The following is a 25,847-nucleotide window of genomic DNA, read 5'->3' as shown; positions in this document are numbered from 1 at the left end:
ATAAAATTGATATTTGATATATATAAAATATATACATATATATATATTTTTTTTTTGGAAACAGTCTTACTATGATGCCCTGGATAGAGTGCCATGGAGTCACAGCTCACAGCAACCTCCAACTCTTGGGCTTCAGCGATTCTCTTGCCTCAGCCTCCCAAGTAGCTGGGACTACAGGTGCCCATCACAATGCCCAGCTGTCACTGGGGCATTGACTGTAGTTGTCACTGTTGCCAGCTTTGGTGCACGTGGCCAGCGCTGCAACCACTGTACTATGAGCACCAAGTCAGCTTACGTATATTTTAAAACTAATGTCACCTGTTTTCCTTTTTTATTCACATTTTGGCTTGTAATTATATTTTTATCAGACAGCACTGGGTTAAAGAGGCATCCTGAAATTCCTATTACAAACATATAAAAACTCAAAACAAAGGATGTAGTGGAAAAAAATTGAGTTCCTATCCTCAGAGCTACGCAAATACGATCATGCTGGGAAAGAAAGCATTATTTATATGAATTTCTTTCAAACGTAAAGCACAAAACCTCCATAAGCAATGGAAACATTCTCCTCCTTAAATCCAGGGGAGAGTTTGGCAGGGGAAAGACAGGTAATTGCCTTGTCAACCTTAGCAAAGGGAGCAGAAAGGAACTCTGTGGGTTTGGAGTCACTAAACTTGGGTATAGATCCCATATGGTGCCTCACTGGCCACATAACCCCAGAGTAAGACGAATAAACTAACTGAATCTCCACCTCTTGTCTATAGATCAGAAATAATCACAGGCTTCTAATTCACAGGGTTATAGCTAACATTTATTAAGTCCTCACTGTGTACATGGCTTTTTGTAGATGCCATCATCACCCCAATGGTACAGATGAGGAAACCAAAGCAAATATAACAAGCAGGCGATAAACACACAGCCACACAATGAAAAATTGGGGGCAGTGGAATCTGAATCTCTTTATCCAAGCCCCTTTGATGCTTGGGCTTTTAATCACCGTCCTCTTGAGATGATACTTTTACTGCTGTTGTGGAAACTAAATGACACAATGAATGCAAAGCACCTACCAAGACCATCAAGGAAAGGCACCTTTGTTTACTGTTATTGTTGTGAAGGCAGAATGGAGTATTGACAGGACGGATGGTTCAAAGGAAAGACCCCCAAAGATACAGCAGAGTACAAGTTCACTTTCCCAACTCCCGTGTGTTAGTAGTGCCCTGGATCTACTTAATCTAAATTTATAAGAATTAAGCATTTGGGAGAACTGCAGTATATTCAAACGTTAACCTAAAAATATGAACCCCCAAAATATTCTTACCTTACAGATAACTAATAGTGTTAAAATCAGTTCCTTCATGTTCGATATATTAAGTATCTATTGTCTTTTTAGTTCTTCTCCAAATCTACAAATGACTGGATTTCAAGGCCCATTTTTGCATCACCTATATTAAATCAAGATTTCCTTGTTTAAGGCAAAGCATAATTTTCATAAAGATTGAACTAGTTATATAAAAAGGCTTTTTTTCTTTTTTCTTTTTTGCTTGTGAGTGGCCCAGGGGAGTACTGGAAATTAGATAGAGGCTGAACAGGATATAGGAGGAGACCAGGAAATGTTCCCAGCCAGGACAAGCCCACTGCCAACAAAGTCCCTAAGAGTGCCCCAGGGGGTGAGATTGGGTCCAGCATAGGGAATGACCTCCATCAACACATTCCCTGCAACAGGAGAGCACCGCACAGGGCAACAGTCACATCTCCCTAACTAACCAACCTGACGTCTCTGCAGTCGACATGATTATTTATGACAAACTCATTTCTTATTCAATTTGATATGAAAATTAAAGTCGCACTGGCCCCGTTTCTCACATTTGAGAGCCTGTGAATGGCATCCTCAATATTGCCTGATAGTAAACCCAGCTGAGCCTTGAAAGGAGGTGAGACAATGCAGGTAGCATTACTGTTTTCAAGATTGCTCTGCTTTGCAGCCCAATCAGCCCTGCAAGGGGAAGCTTGCGCAGTGGGCCACGCTGATAAGATCGATGTCACTTTCTCAGAAGCACACGTCTTCAGAAAAACATTTTAATCGAATTGCTTCCCATGCAAATGGAAAACCAGGGGACACAATACTAGAGATAGTATCAATATTCTCAACACTAAGCAAAGGCAGGCAATTCTTGAAGAGTGATGCTATTTCCGTGAATTTAATCAATTCACATTCTTACCCACAAACCTTTTCTCCCTTGCTTTGTTTTTCCAACTATTCATTTAAATTGAGTTGGAGGACAGGTTCTGGGGACTCTTTGCCAGAACTGAGAAAGAACTAAGTTCTGAGTTTCCGAGAGCCTACCATCAATTTGATTTTCATTGTACGAATAAAAACTTAAACCCCAGGAGCTGGGTTAAGAGAATAAGACATGTGTTCTCTTGGGTCAAGCTGGGTGACCGGAACTTCTTCTTGGACTTCTTAAACAGAGCTCAGCTGTTCTTCCTGATCCCTCCTGGGGAGAAGCAAGTTTCCATTCTAATCCTTTTATTCTATTTAAAAAAAAAAAAAAAAAAAGAGGGGGGGGAACCTGAATCCAAACAAGAGAAGTGAGTTCTTTCTTGTCCACAGCAAGTTGGTTAAAAAAGAAGCAGTGGGTAATAGGATCGATCCTGTGGTCTACAGATGCAAATGCTCCAAGAATATAATTGTGTTTTTCTCTTGTGTGGGCATGTAATTGTTCATCTACTAGTTTCGTATTAGTATTAAGTAGGAGAGTAGATCAAGAAATGCAAAACACAGACATCTTGTGACCTTCGTCTCTCAGAACACAATTTTGCTGTGTTGATGTTTGCTTGGAGAGCCAAATTAGACGCCTCTTTAAATCCTCCGAAAAACCAGTGCAGATTATTCTTGTATCTCTTAGAAACCTTTACCCTTATTAAAATGCATCGCAGCAGCTGGAATGTGACTCTCTCCTCCCATCCTTTGCATGCATGGTACAAGCTCTTGACGTGGCGTGACAGAAAGTAGAAAGTATCTCTTGGTGGGGAAAAAAAACCTCGAATGTGTGCATCTTCTTTCTGCTGGCCCTAATGATAAGCTTCTGAGGTTGACACTGCTAGTGGCATCGTCTCTTCATCTTTGCCAGAGTTGAACGCAAGCCAACAGCTCCGGAGAGAACACGGATCTTGGAAACACAACTTCTTTCAGCCTATCACAGCTTTTTAAATATTTAAGTTTCATGAGCACATCACAGAAAACATAACACTCTGTGTCATCTTTAAATACTTCTGGGTGGGGAGAGTGCCAAGAATCCATCAATCTTGGAGGCATTAGAAAAGTCACAGGAGAAGTTTTCTGGATCTTTCAGAACCTGAATTCAAATCCTTTGCAATTGTATCTACCCTGCCATCTCAGGCTCCTATTGAATATTCATGGCATTCGGAAAAATGAAATGAGGGAATCTAGACAAGGCCCTGCCCTGGGCACTCAGCAAGCACTTCACAAGTAGCCATGAACAATGACTAGTACTAAGTCTCATTAACTTATCGCAGAAGTATCTGAAGTCTGTCTCCCTATAACAGAGACGTGAAGAACAAGTGATTTCTTTGTTCATATCTCTGCTCGTTCACTTATTAACTGCATGACACGGGGAAAACTTGCCCAACTATCCTTTGTCTTGCTTTCTTTATTTTATAAATGGGAATAATTAAAGCCTCTACCACATTGAGGTGGTACTGAAGATGGACTGGGATAATTCGTGGAAAGTGCTGAGCGTGGTGGGTATACATAGGAGACGCTCAGTACACGTCAGCTATTTTAATAACACGTCCACCCTAGTGCTGGCTTCATCACCTCGACCATAAACACCCTCCCTGCTGGTTTCTTTGTTTATAATTTCTGTCTCTTTCTATCAGTTTTTCTCAGTGTTGTCCAGAAATCATTTAATAAAACATTGTACGTATGATTGTCGTGGTCCAAACCCTTCAAAAGTGCCCTAGGACCCAGGGAATGAAGTCCCAAGTCTTAGAGTTAGTACTGGAAGTACTCCTTACAGAGGGTTTCCAAGTGATGCTCCATTATCACCCGTGAGCATGTACACCACCCGGGCAAACCCAGTCTGTGCATTCACACCCAGGCGTGCCTGTCTGCCTCACTTCTTCTCCTGAATGCTGAGACGCAGTGGTCAGAATGTATCACGCCAAGTGATTTGTGGAAGAACATCTGAGAGCCAGACCATTTTAGAGCTGGAGAGGACCCAAAAGGCCACTTTACAGATGAGGAAACTGAGGTTAATTGGCTTTCCCACGGCCACACAGCTATCTATCAGTAACGCACCAGCACTGCACTAGCCCATCTGCCTAGAGGGAGGGAACCACAGGGCAGCCTATTAGGGAGAATTTGTCAGCAATTGGCCACAGCCTTGCTGACAGGTGATCTTTCTCCATTTGTGAGAAATGAGACAGAAGTCATGCGCCCAGTAAGCCAAGGACACAGGCATGCCTCTCCGCAAGTGAAAAACGGGTTCCCTCTCTGGCTTGCTCTACAGGGCATGCGGGAGTGAGGGGGACGGGGTGGGGGCCCCTGAGATGATACCGCATGATGGAATCCATCCCTCACTTCAAAGATGGGGCTTTCTCAGGCTGCATTAGTCTCCTGACTAATGCTCCCAAATGCACTCCCGAGATTTGCTGAAGCTGAGGATTCTCTGCAATGTTTGCAGGAAGAAGGGTGATGAATAAAACACAAGAATCACCAAGGCATTACTTAGAAGGCGAGCGTGCCTAGCTCTAACTGCTAAATTGCAATTTTTACTCTAAGATAATACTATGAATGGTAACGCTTCACTTATATCATACTCTTAAGGTTCCCCCAAAATAATAAAAATGAAACCTGTATCTTACCCTACACCCATATCTGTATACACAGTATAGAGTGAAATAAGGTATCTCAAGATCAATCTCTCTTTTAGAACTGATTTACTTCACAGCAAAGTGCTGTGGATTGGAAATGTTTATATAAATGAACTCAGATTTTCAATTTGGCTTTGGAATTTAAATGTAGTTTTTCTGCTATTGTCAAAAAAATGTGTTTTAAAACTTTTAAATATGCACCTTTAATAAGTAGATAAATGAAAGTTGCTAAGTACTGATATTATCTTAAGCTGCCTGGACATCCTCACCTGTGTTTAGTCAGTCATCCTTGGTTGCTAATCTGGATCTGTGTCCATGGAGACCAGGCAGAGAGTTTCACCTCCAAAACTGAAATGCCTGGCTCCAAGACTCCTGTGAAGTTTGGTGATAAAGAGGTCAAGTTTGGGCAGGGAGTTCTATCAGCCACAAAATCAAAGCCCTTACGTGGTTCAACCATCTGGTCCATCAGAGAGGGTAACAGTCCCAGACGCTCCGAGGACCTGGGATCCCCTGAAAACTTCACTCCCAGTAAGGGTGATATAGGTTCCTTTTAAAGATTGGTCAGGAAAACTATCTTGGGATGGAATAATGGTATCAGATCAACTCCAGAGACAGTTTTTATCTGCATAAAACTGTGTATGTCCCTGTTGCCCAAACTCACCTATCTGCATACACCATAGCTTTTATCATTTGCCCAATACTTGGGCCTACATAGAGACCTCACTGCCTAGAGAGTGTGCAGACTGCCCCTTCAAGAAGTGACACGTGACTTGAGGCCATTTGTCATTCTTTTAAGGAGTCTCTTTGATTCACCCATCAATGCTGAAAGTTCATCTATATTCCAGTTTTGGGGATTTCTGCCTTGGCTCTATGGCTGGAGTCTATGGATAACTTTCCCACACCAACTACTGTGTCCTGTGTAAGAGACCACGTGCCATCCACACACCTAGATATTACACTTCCTGCCACTGCTGCTCCTGGAAATGCCACTTCATTCACAGAGCTATAGCACTAGGCTTGTGCCCAGGTCCAGACACCCAATTCTCGCTCAACCCAAATTAAACCAATCAATGTCTAATAAAAGCTCTCTGTTCCAATCTCACAATCTACCTGACAATCAACACTCTGTTCAGTTAGAGAAGAACTCAAACACCGGATACCTTACCTAGCAATGCGGCAGATGTGGCTCCTCACAGCAGTCTTGTAAGGATATGTTGGGAAATGAACCATTTGGGGTTTGTGGGTGGCAACAACAGAAGCAGACTCTAGGTAGCACGGGGGTTGCGAGATTACTAGAGAAGCAGGCTTAGAAAACTGGCAGGAGCCTGAGGAAAGTACCACAGTCAGAACCATAGACCAGATCTGGCCTTGGAACCAGGAGGGTGAAGGCACCACGGTTGTCCCCAAGTTACTTCTCCACCTCTGTGATCCCAGGAAATCTCGCGCTGTACAGCTACTGCTGCAATAATCAAAATGACTCCTCCATGGTCAATAATCACATGTGTGTGTGGTGGTGGGGGGGGGGTGCGCACAGGCGTGCACATGTGTAAGATAATGAATCCAAATTTAAAATACCGGAAACTGGATGCTGCACTTCCAGGCTTCCAGGGAAATTAGGCAAGCAGCTCTCTGGCTCTGGAGTAAAGGAAGGCTCTTATTTCTGTAGGGAACCTTATTGGGATTATAATCTAAACGCGGGAAGTTGTCTCTGAGGCCATGCAGCCAAACAAACAAGAAAATGAAATGACACATATGCACGACACAGGATGAGGAAGAACAATGTTGTCTTTCTGGGGGTGGAATCGCTCCAATCGAGGTAGCTCAGGTGGTTGACCAGGAGACCCTGTCCCTGCTGCCATCTGATTTGACTTTGTTCTGTTTTGCCAAATAAGTTCAGGGATGGAGCAAACCAACCCATAGCATGAGACCAAGAGGGAGGAGACAGATGCTGAATAACAGACCCAATATTTAAATTTTAACATGTTTCAAAAGACTCAATCAATGCACAGGGCCTAACAAAATGAAATATAACAGTCATAATAACAGCATGCTATTATGCTGTTATAATGCACAGTTATTTTATGCACTGTTTTAAATAGTTTTGTATATTTATGTCATTTAATATCAGAGCTATCCTGTAAGGCAAGATATTGATACACATTTTGACCTCAGTGTGCCGGAGAAATGGACAAATGGATCAAGAGACTTTGCACAGCTGGTCAGTGTTAGGGCCAAGCTCTACAGCGGGGCAGCCTCACTCTGGAGCTGTGTTCACACCACTGAAGGTGACTTGTCGTGTCTGTGTGCACAGGGACAGGTGGGGAAATGTGACTTAACAACAGCACGTAAGAGAAAACAAATAAACAAATAAACCATGCAGCATCGTAAGTCCTCTGGGTGATGTGGCTGGCAATAAAAGCTAATGTAATGTAGCCTCGGGCTGCAATAAAAGGAGTGTGTCGAAGGGAGTTGATAACCGGAGAGCGGCTGCCTAGAGTCTGGTCTTCAGCTCCTTCCTCTAAAGACTGCTGGAGAAAAAAAGAAAGGAGTGGGGCATTTAATCCAGAGATGTGAAGGCCGGAGCGACGGCATCCTGGGAGACAATTTAACAGTGAATAAATGCAATGCCAAAGGAGAATTGTATCTATTCTGTATGGCATCGAAGGCTGCAATCAAAGAACATAACTTTTGGGGAGACACTTTGGGCCAACCTAAGGAAGCAGGAACAGTACAGGTTCTCAACATCTCAGTAATACACATAGGGAAGTAATGAATTCTGTATCACTAGTGATGCCACACCCAGCTCAGCATGTGGTGGCGATGATTCAAGCACCTGGTGGCAGAGTCTGCTGGTCTAGGTGGCCTCTGAGGTCTCTCTGTCCCATGCAAGAGGGGGATTCTGTGATTCTTTCCCCAAACCATCCTGGGTCACTGAACTGAGCGTGACTTGCCCTTCCTACAGCCCAGTTTAACTGCTTCCTCTGTAGCAATCCCCGTACACAGCTCCAGTTTTCACTGAGAGACCTAGTATTTTCTGTACTGTTAATATTGTCAGCTCCCTGAAGGAAGACTCTTGTGATTTGACCATTTCTGTGTCCCCAACCCAGGACCTTCCTTACTGTAATGACAAAGAAATGAGTTTGAAATGAATGTCAAACCTCACCCTGCCAGAGGGCCCTGTGGAGCCCTGAGGACAGCAAGAGATGGATATCATTCTTGCTGTGATGTCTCTGGGATCTTGGCATGGAGATATTAATAGGAGGTAACTATGAAGTAAGGCAGAGCTGAAGGCCAGGACTAAATGATATTCTTTGCAAAATATCAGCACACAGCATATCAAATAACACTAGACCGACCATGAACTTCCCAAAAGGAGATTCATATAAAGCCTCATAATTAAGTCTCACAACTTAAATGCCCCCAAACATAATAGGGTGTAGCTTATATATTACAAACATATGAATAGACGGTATGTTTGAAAAGAAATTAGGGCTGAGCATGGTGGCTCAAGCCTGTAATCTCAGCACTTTGGGAGATGGAGGCAGGAGAATGGCTTGAGATCAAGAGTTTGAGACCAGTCTGGGCAACGAGTAAGACTCTGTCTGTGAGAAAGTTCAAATAAAAAATTAAACAGGTGTGATGATGCACACCTGTAATCCCAGCTACTTGGGAGGCTGAGGCAAGAGAATCGCTTAAGCCCAAGAGTTTGAGGTTGCTGTGAGCTGCGATGCAACAGCACTCTACCAAGGGTGACATAGTGAGACTCTGTCTCAACAACAACAACAAAAAAAGTGTACTTTTGCTCCTCCTTCATTAAAATGCTCCATTTTAATGAACAGAGTTAATGAATCACCTGTTCACCTCCCGGCTTCCCTGAGAGATAGTTAGCAGGCTGTCATCAGGACACTTAAGAAGCTGTAGGATTATTGGCAAAACAAAAACCTGCTGAGAGGGGACTTAGATGAGAGGCTCTCAGAGCCCCTTTTATGGATGAGATCTGGGACATGACAGGGACACAGTGGAGCCCTCAGACCAGCTCCTCTGTGCTGAGAGTGATGAGGCCCAGCCCGAAGACGTGCATCAAACAGGGGAAACTTCTCAGTGTCTGGAGGCAGAGAGTGTTTGGAATCCCCGATTTCCTGCACCCCAGCCTCAGGAGCTCAGGAGTCCTCCTTGGCAGTCATTACCCCCACGTGTTAAATGGAGATTACAGTAACCCCCTCCAGGGAAGGGATACCGAATACATGAGATACGGAGGTATCAGGTGGTGTGCTCGCACACAGTAGGATGTCCAAAGGTCGGTGCTAGGTCTCCCCTTCCCCTTCTACGCAAACCCAAGCCGATTTCCCCTTTCATTGCAAGGTATAGGCAGAGGGAACACCAGCCTGGGGCAGGAGCAGATGACACCTGCACAGATGGGAAACAGCAGGACCGCAGGGAAGGTCCCAGAGCCCTGGAAAGCCCAGCCCGGCTGCAATATTGGGTGTGAAAACAGTTGGAAAGCCATTACAGGCCTTGACAGGGTGAGAGCTCTCATTATTTTTAACAGGACGCCGCATCCCTGTGCTTTTGCCAGGGCCTGTGGAAGACAGAAGCCCACCCAAGGCAGGACGGGGGCTTCTCTTGCTCTGGTCTTAGCATGAGTTAGAATCGTCACTGTCAAACCCCTTAAAATCCCAAACTGCAGCTACCTGAAAAACAAACAGGAATAGTCTTGAAATTGAGATGATTTATCAAGAGACTAATTATCTTTTGAGCTAGTCTGGAATAGTAATGAGCCCCCTTTAAACGAAAGCCAACCCGTGATGGATATCTCAACGCGGCATGCTTAGCAAACTTTCCCAGTAAGATATTACTTCAGGGTAACTTATCACAGCAACCCATATGTGAAATGAAGAGAGGGGGGGAAATGCAAAAGTCAGAAGGAGGCAGGCACTTTTCAAAAGCAGTAATTATCTCTAAAATCTAAAATCTCGACTGCCTCTTGAATATTTGAAATGGAAGAGGGATGGATCCCTTACTCATGAAATCATTCAAAAAAGGCAGGTACTAATAAACAATTCATCACTAATTGGGAGAGGCCTCCATTTAAAGCAAATGTTCAGTGCAGAATTACTGGTCTAAGAATTATAAGGAGGTGCTGCTACCTGTCACCATTAGTTCATGAAACTGAATCCCAAGCCTATATTAGAGAGGGCGAGGACCCCCCCCCTCATGTATTGAGTGCTTATTCTGAGCGAGGCCTTGCACTAAATTCTCTTGCAAGAAGATAAGATCCTAGGACACAGTCATTATTATTAGGTACCTTGTTACAGAGGTAACATCAGAGGCTTAGAGAGGTTGTGTAGCTTTTCTTGGGCACGACTTTGTACAGAGCTGGGATGTAGAAAGCTTTTAAACTGCTCGCTGGGCTGTGGGGAAAGCAAGGCGATCTTCTTGCTTGCAAAATATATGATTCCCTCAAACTCAGTAATTGAGAGAAATAATATGTTAATGCATTGTTTTAAAATTCCAGGCTAGTGAGAGTGGGAAATCTATGATGAGCAAAAATCAAAATTTTCGATGACGACCACACCCAGCTCTGCACTTGTGTGTCTTGGCCTCAGGCCTGTCACCCTCATCCTTGGCCTTGCTGCTGGACAACGCCACCTCCAAGTTTGAATAACTGGTCCAAGCCTTGGGGATGAGGGAAACCAGCCTGAACATTCCAGGATGGGTTCATGGGCAAACATGCCCAGAGAGCCGAGGCAGGGTGGGTGCACAGTCATCTGATCTACTACGGCTATCCTTGCTTCTTCCACTCTTGCTCTTGCTGGGAAGGATGAAATAGTATTGATAGCAAGGACTCTCCCCTGAATTCCTACCTTGTGCCCTCACGGATGGAGCCCAGTGAAGGCTGAAATGAGATCTCTGTGTTTCTTATAGCTCGGAACAGGGAGGAGCCTCCCCTGCCATGCTTGCAGGGGCCAGAAGCCGTTTTCTCCAGTAGAACTGAATGTGGAGAGGTCTCCTTGATTTGTGAAAGTCATTCCACTGCAGGGAATCATGTCAGAGGTATTTCTGGCAAATCAGAGCCCTGCTCATTCACAAATAATGTCTGAGGAGTACTGGGTGCCAGAAGGAGTAGCATGAAAGCCTGGCCACTGTTTACTACAGCCTGGGAAGCCGTTTATACCAGTTTCCCAGATTCAACACTTCGAATGGCCTAAATGAAGATGGGGAGAAAGACAAGGAGGGGGAGAGGGAGAAAGAGCGGGAGAGAAAGCTGCAATGGGCCTCCATGACAAATGTACCCCTGGAAGCTCCTCTTGGGTTTCTTCCCCTTCTCTTCTCTTCTCTCTCACATTCCTATGTCACTTAATATCCTGGTGTAGTAGATCCTTACCTTGAACAGCAAATTTGACCCTACAAACTATAAGAACCGTGCTTGATCTTGCTAAGAGTCCCAGAACTCTGCAACTGTCCCAGGACTAATCAAACCCAATAACAAGGAAATTTTGCTGTTTGTCTCCAGTTCTAACAAGCGTGCATCATTCACAAGCACTTGGGATTTAAAATTGCCTTCTTTTTTTTTAAGTTAATAAACTGTCCAGTAGTGAGTGAGCATCAGTTTACAAAACACTTTGTCTTACTTTCCACTGAGTTACTTAATACTCCCTCCCACAATCCATTTGCATTGATTCTGTCTTCATCAACTGTCTCCAAATTCCAACACAGCTCAGAGCTGCAAAGAACTCCACTACTGATTCACCAGGGAGGCGATTGTACTCAGTTAAAAAAAAAAAAAATACAAATAAGTATCCACTTAAGACAGTACTTATTTTTTAAATAGAGCTTTCCTTGTAAATATAACATAGCATTAGGGTATTTTTTTTTTCATTCTCCTTATGAACTTTCATAATGACACTATCAAATAGTAACAAATATAAATTTGTGCAGCCTGAAATAGGCAATTGAATCACAGCTGTGATTTCCATATCACTGAGGAAGAAAAGAAAATCAAATGATTAAACTCCAGTGCATGAGGACCAGCCTTGAATTAAATTTCACTCTGGTAAAGTTGGCTTGTGTAGAGAAATGCCAAGAATGTTGAAAGGTAATAGTAAAACATTGACTGTTACCTGATGTTAAAACTCTATGACCCAAAGTGTTTACTGAAGATCAAACTGCTATTCCTTTTTTTCCAAACTAGAAATGTCTTGGAGACATCTTTAAAATCTCTTTGGAAGAACAGGCAATGACATTACAGAAGTCTCCCTAATATTTCTGTTTTACCCATTCCATTCCCTACCCCGCCGAGTCAGAAATGATGCTCTTTCTGCCAGAAAGGAAAAAAAAAAATCCAGAAAATCTTCCCAGATCACTGTCTGAGTGAGAGCTGACTTTATTTCTGCAGCCCAGCCCCCACCCAGCCTTCTGCTCAGACAATCTCAAATTACCAGATTTCCCAACTTTCTAGTAAACCAGAGGTGGGAAGAAGAGCCTGCAGGTAACGGGATCTACCCACTAGAAAGATGCTAATCCTGACAAACTGCTCGAGCAGTAGCCTGAACCACAGCTAGACTGAATTCGTCTCTCCTGTGAGGGGCAGACAAGGCTGGTAGTAACAAAACCGCTTTTCACGACGCCCTCAAAAGCAGATGGGCCCATGCAGAAAGTTGGAGAAGGGCGCCATTGCCCTCTAGTGGCCAGAAGTGCAATCGTCCGCGAAGGAGTCCATTTCCAGAGATGTACAAGGCTTTCAATGTCAGGGTAAAATTATAGCAGAAAGATGTCTAATTATGCTCCTCAAGTGTTTTCTTTAGACCTCTCTGCTCATAGAGGAGGCTGTGGATAGCTATCACAGCAATCCTGATGGAATAGCTCATTCCTACTCCAACTTATGCACTAGGATGTGTCCAACATTCTTTATTAATTTTTCTATTGAACAGACCTGTTGATGTGTTTCTCTTCATAGCAAAGTTCTACAGGCCAAAAAGCATTATATATTCACAGGTAGTAACTTTGAATTGGTAAGGGTGCCAACTCAAAATTCTGGGTAAATGCAGAATGTGGATTCTTAACAAATTAAGTAACTTTTCATGAAGCAGCAGCCAATTTCTAAGGAAGAAAATAATCCCAAACATATTTGAATCCCTTACCTCACTGGCTCCTGAATTTACACAGTGCTTAAATATTCTAGGAAACAAAAAAAACTTGGAAATTCATGGTGATTCTGCAAGTTTGATAGTTCAAGAAAATAAAGGTGTGCTGCCTACATTCAAACTCTATACAGCACTGTTTTATTGTTATTACTGAACAATTAAGTATGCTTATGATTGGAGCAAAAAAAAATCAGTTTTAACAGTAAACACTTATGAAATTATTCTGCTTCTTAAACATTTCCCTACCTAAATGGATTGAAAATGAAGGCAGACTAAGAGCAGATTTTCAGATATTGTTGAGATGGTTTTAAAAAATAGATTTTTCTATAACGGATCTCAGTTGACTAACTTCATAAGTCACAGGCATTCACAGACCCGCCATGCTCACGAGAGGGTAGCGTTGTCATTGTAAATCAGGCCATGAGGTCAAAGTCATGGTGTTTCCAACATGAGGATCCCCAAACCAGAATCTTTACAAAGCAGCCATGTAATTCTATTCAAAGCAGAAGAAAAACCATGAATTATGAAGACAAGTGCATTAAAAGAGCATGAAATTGATCCGCATTTCCCCAAATCATGGCACGTCTGTCCAAGTCTGCCCAATTCCCTCCCCCAGTAAACAGTCCAACAGCCACAGCCACCATTGCAAGCAGGAAAACTTGAGTTTCAGGTGAAAAAAAAAGAAAAACAGCCATAACTTTTTTTTTTCTTAATTTTCGAATTAACAAAAGATTGCATCTTAATTGAAAATAGAATTTAGGTTTCTAGGAATTTTACTGTCTGGTGTTCTGATAAGAATGCTCAATATAATGAAAGTTCTGAAGTGCTATCAAGATGGTCCACCCCTTCAGTGAGAACTGCTTTCAAAGCCTATTTTTTCCTAGTAAGCAGTAAGCAGCAGTTTGAATAAATCTACATGTCTGGGCCTCACCAGATTAATCCACCTCAATCCTTTCGATGTGTTTTTTGATCCCCCTACCCCAAGGGTGAAAAGGGTGGTTTCTTTTTTTCACACAATGTAATAAAATGACCAGTTAATGCAGATTCTGAAAAAAAAACTAAATGATAGTAATAATTATATTGATAATAAAGTGTCCCTGCGAGATATCTTAATGCAATGTCTCAAAAGGAAGATGTAAATAGATAATTTCCATTCCAGCCAAGTTTCCTGGCCTCTCAAATGCTTTTGCCTGGGCTCCACTGGAAAGTACTCACATTCCTTTGTACAAGGCAGAATTTCAGTTTTGCACAGAGGATCGAATTCCAGGGCCCGCTAGCCAGCTCCAAAACTTGGAATCAGAGCTTACATTTAAGGAACTTGAGTGACTGGAGCCTCAGAGCGCCTCTTGTCTGGGCCACTACTCTGTCCCTTTGTTTCCTAACTTTTATTCCTTTGTCGTACTGGAGGAAGACGGGGCTTCCTGCAGCTGAGGTTGAGCAGTGACCATTGCTGTGCTCTGAGGTCTGCACCTCCGTATTTGCAGGAAAAATAATTCCAGGATTAATGCAGTGAAGGTCAGCCCCTTCTCCTCTCCCGTCCTCATTAGGCTCTAGCGCTCAGAGCCCAGCCTGCCAAATGTGCTGATGCGAAGCTAAAGGATCCCCGCTCCTGAGAATCCATCTGCACCCCCATCCCCAGGAAATCCAGACACCCCGCAAAGCCATCGACGTCTGCTGCAAACCCAAATGATCAGGGTATTGATCCATCCTCTCGCCAGATTAATTGTCGTGGTTTCCCTGTGATTAAACCGAAAACTTACTGCCTCCTACTAAACAGACAGGAAGGATCAGAGGAAGAAAACAAGAAAAGGTTTCACAGCCATTGGAACTAAATAAATTTCTTTAGGGAGAAGGAGGAGATGAGTTTCGGCAAATCTGTACCTTCCTGCAGAAGGGTTTGGGCAACCACCCCTCACTCCTACTCCTTAGGGACGACCCGTGGTCATGCAGGGATGGTATTAAATAATTAAAAGATGCAATTTCTTAATAGCAGTGTGATGGCCCATGAAATTCCTGCCGCATTAGCAGCAAAAGCAACAGGGCTTCTTGTAGCGTCTGCAAAACCTTTCACCCGAGAGAGACAAGCGCGTGGAGGAGCCCCCGGCGAAAGCAGGGCCTTGGCAGAAGGGGCAAGGAAGCCGGACCGCAGGCCTCCCGACCCCACTTTCTCTGGGGACTCAGCTTCCTAGCGCGAGGCGGGCCCTTCCACAGATCCGCCGGGTTGGGCCGAGGAGGGGTGGGGAGAAGAAACCTCTCCTCGCCGCCCTCCCCCATGCGACCAGCTTCTCCGCGCTTCCCCTCCCGGCCCGCGTTCCGGGGCAAAGCGCAGGGAGGGCGGCCGTGCGTGCCAGGAGCCGGAGAGGCTTGGCGCGCTCCGAAAGCCGGCACAGGTCTGGGGGAAGATCTGGTTCCCAAAGTTAACATTGACCCTGGCAGCCTTGGCCAAGCCCTAGCCAGAGCCGAGCCCGGGTCTCAGCAGCTCGCGGACCTACCCCTGCGCCGGGGGGGAGCTTCCGAAAGGCCGCCGGAGCTCCCGAAGAGACTCCGGCTTGGGGACTGGAGCGCGCACCGCAGCCGGCGGCCCCAAGCCCACGCGATTAAAGTGCGGGGAATCTCCTCCCAGAGCTTGCTTCCTTCCGTTTTCCCGGGCTTCCCCGCCAGTCTGGACTGGAAGAACTAAGCTCCCAGGAGCGCTCGGCCGGGATCTGGGAGGACCGGGTAAGAACCACGCAGAGAGCGGGTCACGTCGCCGCTTTCGGAAAGAGAGAGGCGCAGCGCGGGCGGGCTGGCACCGCGCCGGGGGCGACTTTCCCCGGAGACATGACCGGGGCAGTCGGCGTGTCTTGAGCTCAGCTTTCTAGCCTCTTGCCCCCGCTGGGTACAAACCCCGCTTCCGCGGGCACGGCTCAGACCCCAGCCGAGGCCAGAGCGGGGGAGAGTGGAGCAGCGCACATCTGGCGCCGCTGCCCCCTGCGCTGCCCGCGCCCGCAGCCGTCTCCCTTCTCCTCTTCTGATTTTTAAACAAACCTCTCCCCCTCCCTTTCTGCTTTGCATTAGTGTAGCTTTCTGAAGTCAGATACCACCACCACACCCCGACATTCTCTTCCACAGAAAATCCTTCCTCCACACTCCAAGAAGCCCCAACCTGGCTCTAGCAAGGAACTGGTGGTGCGCCTCACCTGGGGCCCTTGCGGGTGGGCGCGACCTCCGGTCCGGCTGTCCCTGGTGCAGGGCGAGCGCAGCAGTGTCAGCCCCAGCCCCAGTCCGGATCCCATTCACAAGTCAGCGGCGGCTGCGAGCTGCCCCCGCGGAATCTGCTCCTCGGCCAGCGACGCTCCCCTCGGCTGGCGGCGGCCGCGGAATGAGCCGCTGAGCGCGCTAGTGGCAGGAATGAGAAACCGGGGGGAGGTGGCAGGCGGGCAGGCGGGCGGGGTGGGGGGGAGGAGGGAGGCCGCCACTGGGAGGGAAGGAGAGGGCGGGGGGCGGAGAGGAGCCGAGGCTGCAAGACGCTGCGAGATGGGCCTCGCAGAGGCTGCGGGGCCGACCCCGTCCGCGCCCCTCCCCCAGGGGCCCCAGAGATGCCAACCGCTGGATTCACGACCGCCCCTCCCGCCCTGGGTCGCGGCGTTCCTACTCCCTAGGGGCTCAGACCGAGTCTGGAGCGACTGAAGTTGGGCTCCGGGGACGCACAGCCAATCAGGGAGGGCGGGCGGAGGAAAGCTGGAGAGGGGCTGGGAGCCCCATTTTCCTCCTTCCTCCAAATCCGCCCCAGCTGGTCAGGCTGGGGCCTCGCCTGGCCAGCCGGGATGGTAGGTTGGGGGAAGGTATCGCCCAAGGGGAAGCCTTCGAAAATTAGCTAGCCCATTCTATTCTTTCTCACTGTATCCCCCACGTCTTCTAAAAATCTCTCCACGTTGGCGGCTCCTGCCATCCCCCAGGTCCCCAGCCCCCCAGTTGCCCGTCCCTTGCAAACTCTGCTTGTGGTTCGGTGGTGAACGGGGGCGGGAGGGAGACTTCGGACTTGGGAAGAGCCCAGTCCCGATTCTCTCCAAGCTCTTCCGCCCCCGCCCGCAATGCCTCGCTCGGAGAGAGGGGCGAGTGGAACGCTTTTCCAGGGTCAGTCTAGAACCGCTCCCACAAGGGTGCCGTGGCCCTGCCCAGCCGGCATCAGTGACCCCGCAGGTAGTGTCACTTGTTGCCTCCCCCTTCCGCTGCAGACCCGCCATGGCCCTGTGGAGCGTGCGGCTCGGCAGAAAGGAGGGCCTAATGGGGTGCAGTGCCCGCATCCTCGCACCGTGCTCCCCTTCACCCCTCACAGAGGACCTGCTACCGGGAGGCAGCCAGAGCCAGCTGCCTGCCCTCCCTCGCACGGTCGCAGGGAGAAAGGGCCAGCGGGGCCGGGTCTTCGGAATCACGCCAGGGACTGGGCGGGGCGCTCTCCGCATACTCAGCGGGCAATGACTGTGCCTGCGTGGGGTCCCCAGGCTAGAACAAGTTTACCCGGGTGGTTGGTGGTGGAAAAAGAGAAGGCCGAGGTAAGGTGGACGTACAAATGGGTAAAAGGTGAAAAGGGCGGGTGGGGAGACGCGGACGAAACTGGGGAAGGAGAAGAAGGAGTGATGGACCCGCGGAAAAAGAAGGGTAAGGAGGACGCGCCGAGGCAAAGCACTGGAGCGCAGTCGGATAGGGCTTGAGCGGCCGAGAGGAGCCCTGAGTTAACCGAAAAAGAGGCGGAAAACGGAAGAGAAAGCCTCCGACCGTGAGCGCTGGGGAACAGACTGGATAGCCAGGACAAGGGAGCGCGGCGGGCGGGGCGCAGAATCCCCCTCTCCAGTTTCTGGCCACACGCTGGCGGGTCCCCAAGGCTGGCTGGTCCCCGAGCGCGCACTGCCGCCCGGGTTTCCACTCGGCCCGGAGACGTGCTCAGGGTGGGGGGGGCGGGTGGTAGCGGGCGAGGCTGCACAGACATCTACCCACCTCCTCCGCCCTCTCACCCTTGGTCTTCTCGGTGACTTTGGGATCCCCAGTCGTCTTGCGCGGAGAGGACACGTCTGTCACCCTCCATGTGGAGGTTGTCTTTAAACTATTCGTTCTTCCTTTGGGCGAGGAAAGCTCTAAGTTACCAGCTGCCCAGTCCTTTTTCCTGGTGTCCACGGTGACAGTCTTCTGGGCTTTCATAACCCGCCCCCCATCCCCACAACACACGCTCCTGGAGCACAGCTCTTGGGAGGCCGTAGACGCGAGGGCTTTTGTGGATAGCTTGGCTGCCACTTCAGCCGCCTCCTGTTGGTCCCGGCCCTGAGCCCCTTACAGAACCCAGCCTTCTTTCCTCTTTGGCCCTGTCTTTTCACTTGCCATTGTGTTCTGCTCTAAGCCCTAAAACCTTAGGTACACCCCCAACCACTGCCAGAGTCCCCAGTCCCAGGGAGCATCAGAGCGACTTGACTAAATGCTCTGACCAGAGAGGAGAGATAAGGGGCTGACCCTCCCTCAGAGACATTCCAGTTCTGCACTTGTTCGACTACAAACTATTGTCTGGATTTTCTCATTCTTTCAACATGGGCATAAAGGGAACGTGAAACCATGGTCAATCTAATTACACATATATTGACACGAAGATGCCCAGAAAACCTTGGTTCACTAAGTAAGTTTCATTAACTCGCTTTTGCAGGCATGCCCAAAGATGAGCCTGGTTATAAGTGATCTGATATTAGACGAATTTCTCCTCTGCTTCCTGTTCAGAATACTTGTATATCATCCCATCCCATCAGCAGGTTTTAAAAAGTTAAAAATCGCCGGCGGCGCCTGTGGCTCAATAGGGTAGGGAGCCGGCCCCATATGGTGGAGGTGGCGGGTTCAAACCCAGTCCTGGCAAAAACAAAACAAAACAAAACAAAAAAAACCATTGCAAAATTTGAAACACAAATTTTCCAGCAACATTGCACACCTGAATCAGATGGAACCTCGTGTTTAGCAACAGTCAATATTCCTTTGCACAACCCAGCAATTCTACCTGGGATTCTACTCGAGAGAACAGAAAACATGTGTCCACCAAAAGACATGTATCTGAATGTTGGTGGCAGCCAGCATTGGCCAAATAGCCAGAATCTGGAAACAGTCCAAACCCCCATCAACTGGGGCGTAGACAAACAAAATTTGGTATACCCATGCAAAGGAACGTTGTGAAGCAACCAGAAGGGAAGAAATACTATTACATCGTGAACGAGCTACAAAAACATATGCTCAAAGCAAATTTATACACTGTGTCCAGAAAAGGCAAATTCATAGAAGCAGAAAGCAGATCAGGGGTTGCGTGGGGCTCAGAGTCTGATCAGGAACTGCCTGCAGATGGCCCAGGAGGGATTTTTTTTTCCCCCATGGTGGAACTGTTCTCAAATTGGATGGTACTGGTGGTTAACAAATCTGTAAACTTACCAAAAATTAGTGAATTGTAACCAAGAAAGATAAAAAGCAAAAATTCCTTTCACACCCTTATTCCCAGAATATCTGTGTCCTACAGTTAAGCCCCCAAGGGAACCTTTGCAAAGCAGTTTCAGATTAAAAGATGTAAGAAAAGAATCCTAGTTCTCATGGAAAGATAACCATACTTATTCTATTCAGCAAGTTCTATTTTGGCGACTGCTTGGGAGACTCTTGTAAGTGTTAAAGCAAGTTAATTCCCCCCTTTCACTTTTCTAAGTGATTAATTCCTGGGAACTAGAGTTAGGCATTCCAGTTCGTGACATTTTAAACACACCTACACATAGACACAGTACAAAGTGCACATTTCGGAGGGGATTTTTTTATGACTATGTTAGGATCTGTCTTAGACATCCATATCAAGGACTTGGGTGGAGTATTGTGTGATTGCAGTTTAGATTAAAAAAGGAAAAGAAAGGAATAGAAAAATAAAAAGAACCCACTGACAGCTTAACTTGAAAGATTCAGTTCAGCCAGACAGCCAGAAATTTGGGTGTTTATCTTAACTTGTCTCACCTTTCCTTCACCTTGCAATTCTTCAAGGGAGGAAGCGGATTCGTGGTTGCTCTGGAGCCAGGATTAAACAGACCCTTCTGTTTCCTGCTGGTTCCAATCCAGACAGAGATGAGGCCCAAATGGGCCTTTTCTTGTCTTTGTCCTTGTAGGCGTGAGGCTGATAATTTCCTGTGGTTCTCTCATCAAAGGTACATATCAAGCTCTTATTGCTTTGATGCACCTCTCCTCAGACTCTGAAAGGGGCCAGGTCCTGCTGAGTCAGTTCCTTGTTTTTGCTTAGAAGCTCCAGACTCCCCAGGTCTTCTTCAAAGCTTCCTCCTCTAGAGGCATCCTTTGGTCAATGGTGTGAAGAAAGAGGCAAGATCCAAGCAGGGAATGAGCTTTATCACACTGTAGTGGGCTCCAGCCACCACGCCTTACCCAGGCAGAGGGGGAATGTTGAGAAGGACAGATTAGGAAGGCCATTTCTGAATCAGTCACTTCAGGTGGAGACTTCCACAGCTGAGTCCCTAAGAGGAAAGTGGGAGGGCCACAGGCCTCTGATGCATGTCTGATTCCTTGCTTCTGCCATTTGCTTGCTCTGTGACATCGGGTTAAAACTTTATCTCCTTGAGATGCAGTTTCCAAATCTGTAATATAAGGACTGTTATCTGCACCGAGATCCTCCGTGTGCTCTCACACCCAGAGCACATGCGCTAAGACTGAAGCATAGGCTCAATGAGTGAAAGTTCTTAATTACTATTATTAATTATGAGGTCTGATTATTATCACACTTCAAATGACCTGAGCAAGAACAGGGTCATGTTACAATTATGAATTATAATAATTATGGAGATTAATCTTATCTTAAATGAGATTAGCTATAAAACTTGTGGCCAAGAATATTATGACAGTTCGAGATTTACTGGCACTGTAAGGCTTGTTTGGGGTCATAAAGAGTTATGACCAGCCCTGGGGGCAGAGGCTCTGGGTTTGTGAGATCAAGCCTTGCCACTACTTCACTGAGTTTCCTTGGCAAAGTCATTTCCTTTCTCTGAGGTCCACAGTTCCCCTTCCTAAAGCAAGCTTTGGGAGGAATCCTTTCAGAGTTTGAATCTGGAGTTTGTAAGTCCTACTCTTCATTACATGTATCAAAAATCATATTGTACTCCGAAAATATGTACAAGTACTATGTATCAAAAATAAAAATAAAAAAGCATCTCAAGGATACAAGTCCCCTTTCCACGAGGAGCTAACTCAGCCAATCATCTCAGGCTAAGCCTTGACTCCAGGAAGTACCCGTCTCTGAAACATACCCTTTAAATTCCATCAGTAACCTTTCTCTGTCTCTCTCCTTTATCAGACTATAAATTCCCCCTAAAACAGAGATGATACCCTTCTGGTTTATAGATGCATCCTTGGTACCTAACATGGTACCTGACAAATCAAACCCAGAAATACAGTGATTATCTTTGAACAAATTAATAAATATTTTTCAGTGAAATAAACCAGTATACTGGTCAAATATTGCCATAATAGTTTGCGTTAGGAGTGATCCTGGCAATCCATGGCTTACAACAGCATTTATTTACTCTCATAGATCTCAGCATTGCAAGAGCTTGCCTGGTCTAGACCGGGCTGGGTTGGGACAACTCAGCTTGGTTTCAGGGATATCTCTCTCCTCTTGGAACTATCTTGGCCTTGTCCTTATGATGGTGGAGATTACACAAGAGGTCAACCAGAAGCATGCACGGTTCTTTGAGGCCTAGGCTCAGAACTGAAAACCATCTTTCCTACTTTATGCTAGGGCCAGATGGAAAATTAAAGGTTGGAAAAATAGAGTTGCCTTTTTTCAGTCAGAAAAACCTCAGAGTTACATAACAAAAAGTTAAGATACAGGGAAGAGTGGATGGTATGAGGCTGCTAATGCAGTCTCCCATGGAAATGGACTTCTATCACCCCTCCGTTCTGGGTCATCTTAGGTTTTCTGGTCCCGTAAGTTCTATTCCATAGCCATGAGTACAATACTTTAGAACACTGGAGGAGACAGTGAATCAGAAGCTGATTTCAGCCTTAAACCAAATCAGTGTAGCTCTACCTTCCTCCACATTGAAGCCGAAGTTGGAAGGAAAGAAAGCAAGCAGAAATAATAACATAATAACCACTACCTTTTGTTCAGCCTGTTTTATATTCCAGAAACATTTATATATACAGCTAATAATTCTCAAAACATTCCTTCAAAGTGTGTATTCTTGTCCTTACTTTACAGATGAGAGGATTAGGACGAAGAAATTAGATGCACTAGAAATTAGACTGCCCAGTCTAATACACATGGGAAGTAGCAGCGCTGGGATTCCAGCCTGTGGATATTTGATCCCAAGGTGGTCCCACTAGCCTCCCTTTCAGGGGAGAAGCTCACGTGAAAATTTTAGTCTTGATGTAATTAGAGGGGTGTGTGCCAGGAAGAAAAGAAAGTAAGTTTTCTTCTTCATCTGAGCAGGAGGGTGCTCATCAGACCCCTGGACATAGTGCCTGGCAAGAAATAGTTGCACAATAAATTCCACTGAAGAGCAGAAGACAAAAGATAAAAGGAAGACCAGGAGAGAGAGGGAAGGAAGAGCCCTGGAGCAGAGAGGGTAAGCGAAGAAGGAGGGTATATGAAAGACAATACCAGCATGTGGATGTATTTAGAAGGTTTCCTTTTGTCTTAGGACCAGAAAACCTAAGAACCATCCATTCCTTTCCATCTTAGCAGAAATCTGTAGATTCTGAGGGACGTGCATCCCCTGTCCCTAAGAGTGTTGAGAACATTTGGCTCACACACACCTTCTCTCCGTAGCTTAGAAGGTACATGCTGGGCTGGCCCTCACCTACCTTTCTCATGGATTGCTCTTTGACTTTGCTGATTTCTTGAGAAAAAATTCCTGGCTCTCCCATCAGCAGACACATCCACTTAATATTCCAGTCCCCTTCAGGACATCCTTTCCTCTGCCCGTAGACTGCTTTATTCTTGTTCATAACATATTTATACACACACACTTGAAATTGTATTGCATATTTGTGTTTACTTGTTTTTATTGGGCATCTCCCCCTGCTAGGATACAAACTTCAGGAGGGCAAAGTACATAATATCTCTTGTTCCCTCCTGTATCTCCAGCATCTAACATAGTGCCAGGCCTATGGTAGGCACTCAGTAAATATTTGTAAAATGAATACATGAATAGTAAGCGTAAGAATAATGCTACTGAATGAATGGATCCCCAAACCAAAAGCAGATGAATCATCTGCTTGAATCCAAACATGGTCTAAGTGTCCCTTGATTACAAAGTGAATTTAATGATGCCAATTATTCACATTACAAAAATGCCTCTTCGATTTACCAAAAGTTTCTTTCAGAAGGTAGTTAAAATAGCTACTTCCTTTAGCGCTTTTAAAAATATAATCCAATTTACAAAATGATGGTTATACAGACAATTTTTCTAAAATATATGAATTTCCTAAAATGAAATACACAGGTATGCATAATAACTATTCTGCTTCTGATTTCTGATTTGTTCGGTCTGTTTGCTGTGTGGACTAAGAGACTGGCTTTATTGAAACACCTCATAAAAAACTATTTCAATGTGCATATGTGCAGATATTTGCATTCTTTTTTTAAACTTATGAATAGGCACATTTAAACATGTTTGCTCTCCAGGAGGACCATTGGAAATGTATTCAGGAACAGTACTGGCTTGCTTTGCAAATGGTCGGCAGTTTGGACAACAGGATTTAAGAGAGCTATGTGTTCCAATTTTTATGACCATTAAGTATCAGTACCAGGTAAGAGAAAGCAGAAATAATCCCTACCCAATGGAGAAAGCTTTTTTAAATTTGTCTCTCTCTCTGTTGCCAACTTAAAGTAGTTGAACTTGCCCAGAACAGGCTGCTGGTATTTCAGTGTAGTCAAATGTCTCTCTCTGCTTATTCGCCTGTCTCTGGTGGCTCAGAACTAAACAACAGCATTGCCGTACAGTACAAGGTAGGTCACTGTCTTTGACACAGCCATGGTCCAAGAGCTTTCTTCCTGGAAACAATATTCCAGAAAAGTCTTTCTTTTCTGGTTAGTCCTAGGTCTTCATCCATGATTGATTCCCCACCATAAAGAGTATTACTCTGGGATTTGGATAGAATTAAAGAACCACATTTTTAAAAATTTCGTAGTAACATGAGGGTACAAAGATTTAGGTTACATTGTTTGTGTTTTAAGGTAACATTCAAGTTGTAGTTGAGCCCTTCACCCCAGGGGCGTGCTGAACACCCTCACATTGTGCACCTTAGCTGGGGACCCTAATCATCCTCCCTCCTCCCCCTTCCTCCTATTCCCTCCCTTCACTACACTATGCTTGTGTATTTTTCTTCCATGTGGGAGTGTTTTTACCAGAAGGACATTTGCACTACAATGTTTATTGCCGCTCAATTCACAATCACCAAGACATGGAAGCAGCCCAATTGCCCATCAACCCATGAATGGATTAACAAACTGTGGTATATGTATACCATGGAGTACTATTCAGCCCTAAGACTTTACATCTTTTCTGTTTATCTGGATGGAACTGAAACACATTCTTCTTAGTAAAGTATCATGAGAATGAAAACACAAATACGCAACATACTCAATATCAATATGAAAGAATAACATCCTTCCAATCCTAACAACTATTCTGCAGAGTTTCATTATAACCATTTCATAGATAAGGAAGGGAGAGCTCACGGAACTGGATGTCTGACTCAAACAAATAGTTTGCTTATAAAAGAATAATTAAATGTCATATTGTTGTTCTGGATTTATAAGGAAGTATAACTGGAACCTAATTTATATGGAGGAGGTGGTAAGGAGAAATGAATAACGGTCTCTCTAAAGTTATTCTCTTAAAGCTGAGAATTAAAATATGCAGAGGCACTAGTTAGGGTACATGTAGGGGTAGAACATTTCGTATACAAGGAGTAGATGGTGTAAAGGCTTGAGACAAGATGGGATTTAAAGTGTTTGACAACCTTAAAGATAATCTGTAGGGCTGATGTTATAAACTTTGGGGAAGTAGACAGAGATGGATAATCCAGAACTTTGTAGAGAAAGAAAGAATCTTGGGAAGCTGTGGGATGGGATTTTATTGTCTTGTTATTGTCTGAAGCAGGAATGATGTGTCATATTTGTTGACCAAGAGCACATGGATGAGTGAACGGATGAGAACTAGAATTGATTTGTAGACACTGTGGCCTTAACCAGGACAGAGGGGCTGCAGCTTGGGCTGAAGTAGTGGCAGCAGACATGGGGGTAGGTCCAGTTCTGTTTTGGAAATGGACTTTATGTTGAATTGATGGTAGCAGGTGAGATGCCAGGGATCACCGTCCTGTGTCTGACTCAAATACTTTGGTAGCTAAGAGATACTTTGTATTGACTTGGAAACATCTAGAGGTTGACCAGGTGTGTGAGTAAGGGAGTGTATAGGAGGTAAGATTCTCAGCCCTGTGGCTTTGTGAAACCATTGTGGGCACGAAGGTGCTCTCATTTCCTGAGTCCACAAATAGCCTGCTGGGTCAGGAAGGCAGCGTCCTCCTCCCCAGGCTTAATTAGTTAAAAATAGAAAGCATACAAGGCAGGAAAGTTGGGCGCTGGACCCTACTTTGAGCTTCCCTTTCTGTTTCTCTGAGCCATTTCTTCTTTTCTCAAATGAGGACTTCACCCCAAAGACTTCTCTGTGCCAGCTTCCTCCTAAAAGCCCGTGATTACTGATTATGACCATCCAGGAACAGGTTGTCAAAACTATGTCCAAAGGATACATTTATATT

The 25,847-nt window shown here is 45.6% G+C and overlaps 1 protein-coding gene across 2 annotated transcripts in view; it reads right to left on the bottom strand.

Moving 5' to 3' along the window:
• Positions 1–16,473, bottom strand: part of CDH11 (cadherin 11) — a 160,961-nt gene extending 144,488 nt beyond the window's left edge. For both annotated transcript variants that reach the window (XM_003799425.3, XM_023518911.1), the window contains exon 1: positions 16,220–16,473. The gene's annotated coding sequence lies outside the window, so the exon portion shown is untranslated. The remainder of the gene's footprint in view (positions 1–16,219) is intronic.
• Positions 16,474–25,847: the final 9,374 nt, after the last annotated feature.

The sequence above is a fragment of the Otolemur garnettii genome, unplaced genomic scaffold (genome assembly GCF_000181295.1).
Source record: "Otolemur garnettii isolate 467f Iridium unplaced genomic scaffold, OtoGar3 scaffold00151, whole genome shotgun sequence".
NCBI classification, from domain to species: Eukaryota; Metazoa; Chordata; class Mammalia; order Primates; family Galagidae; genus Otolemur; species Otolemur garnettii.
This window is presented reverse-complemented; position numbering and strand designations above follow the sequence as displayed.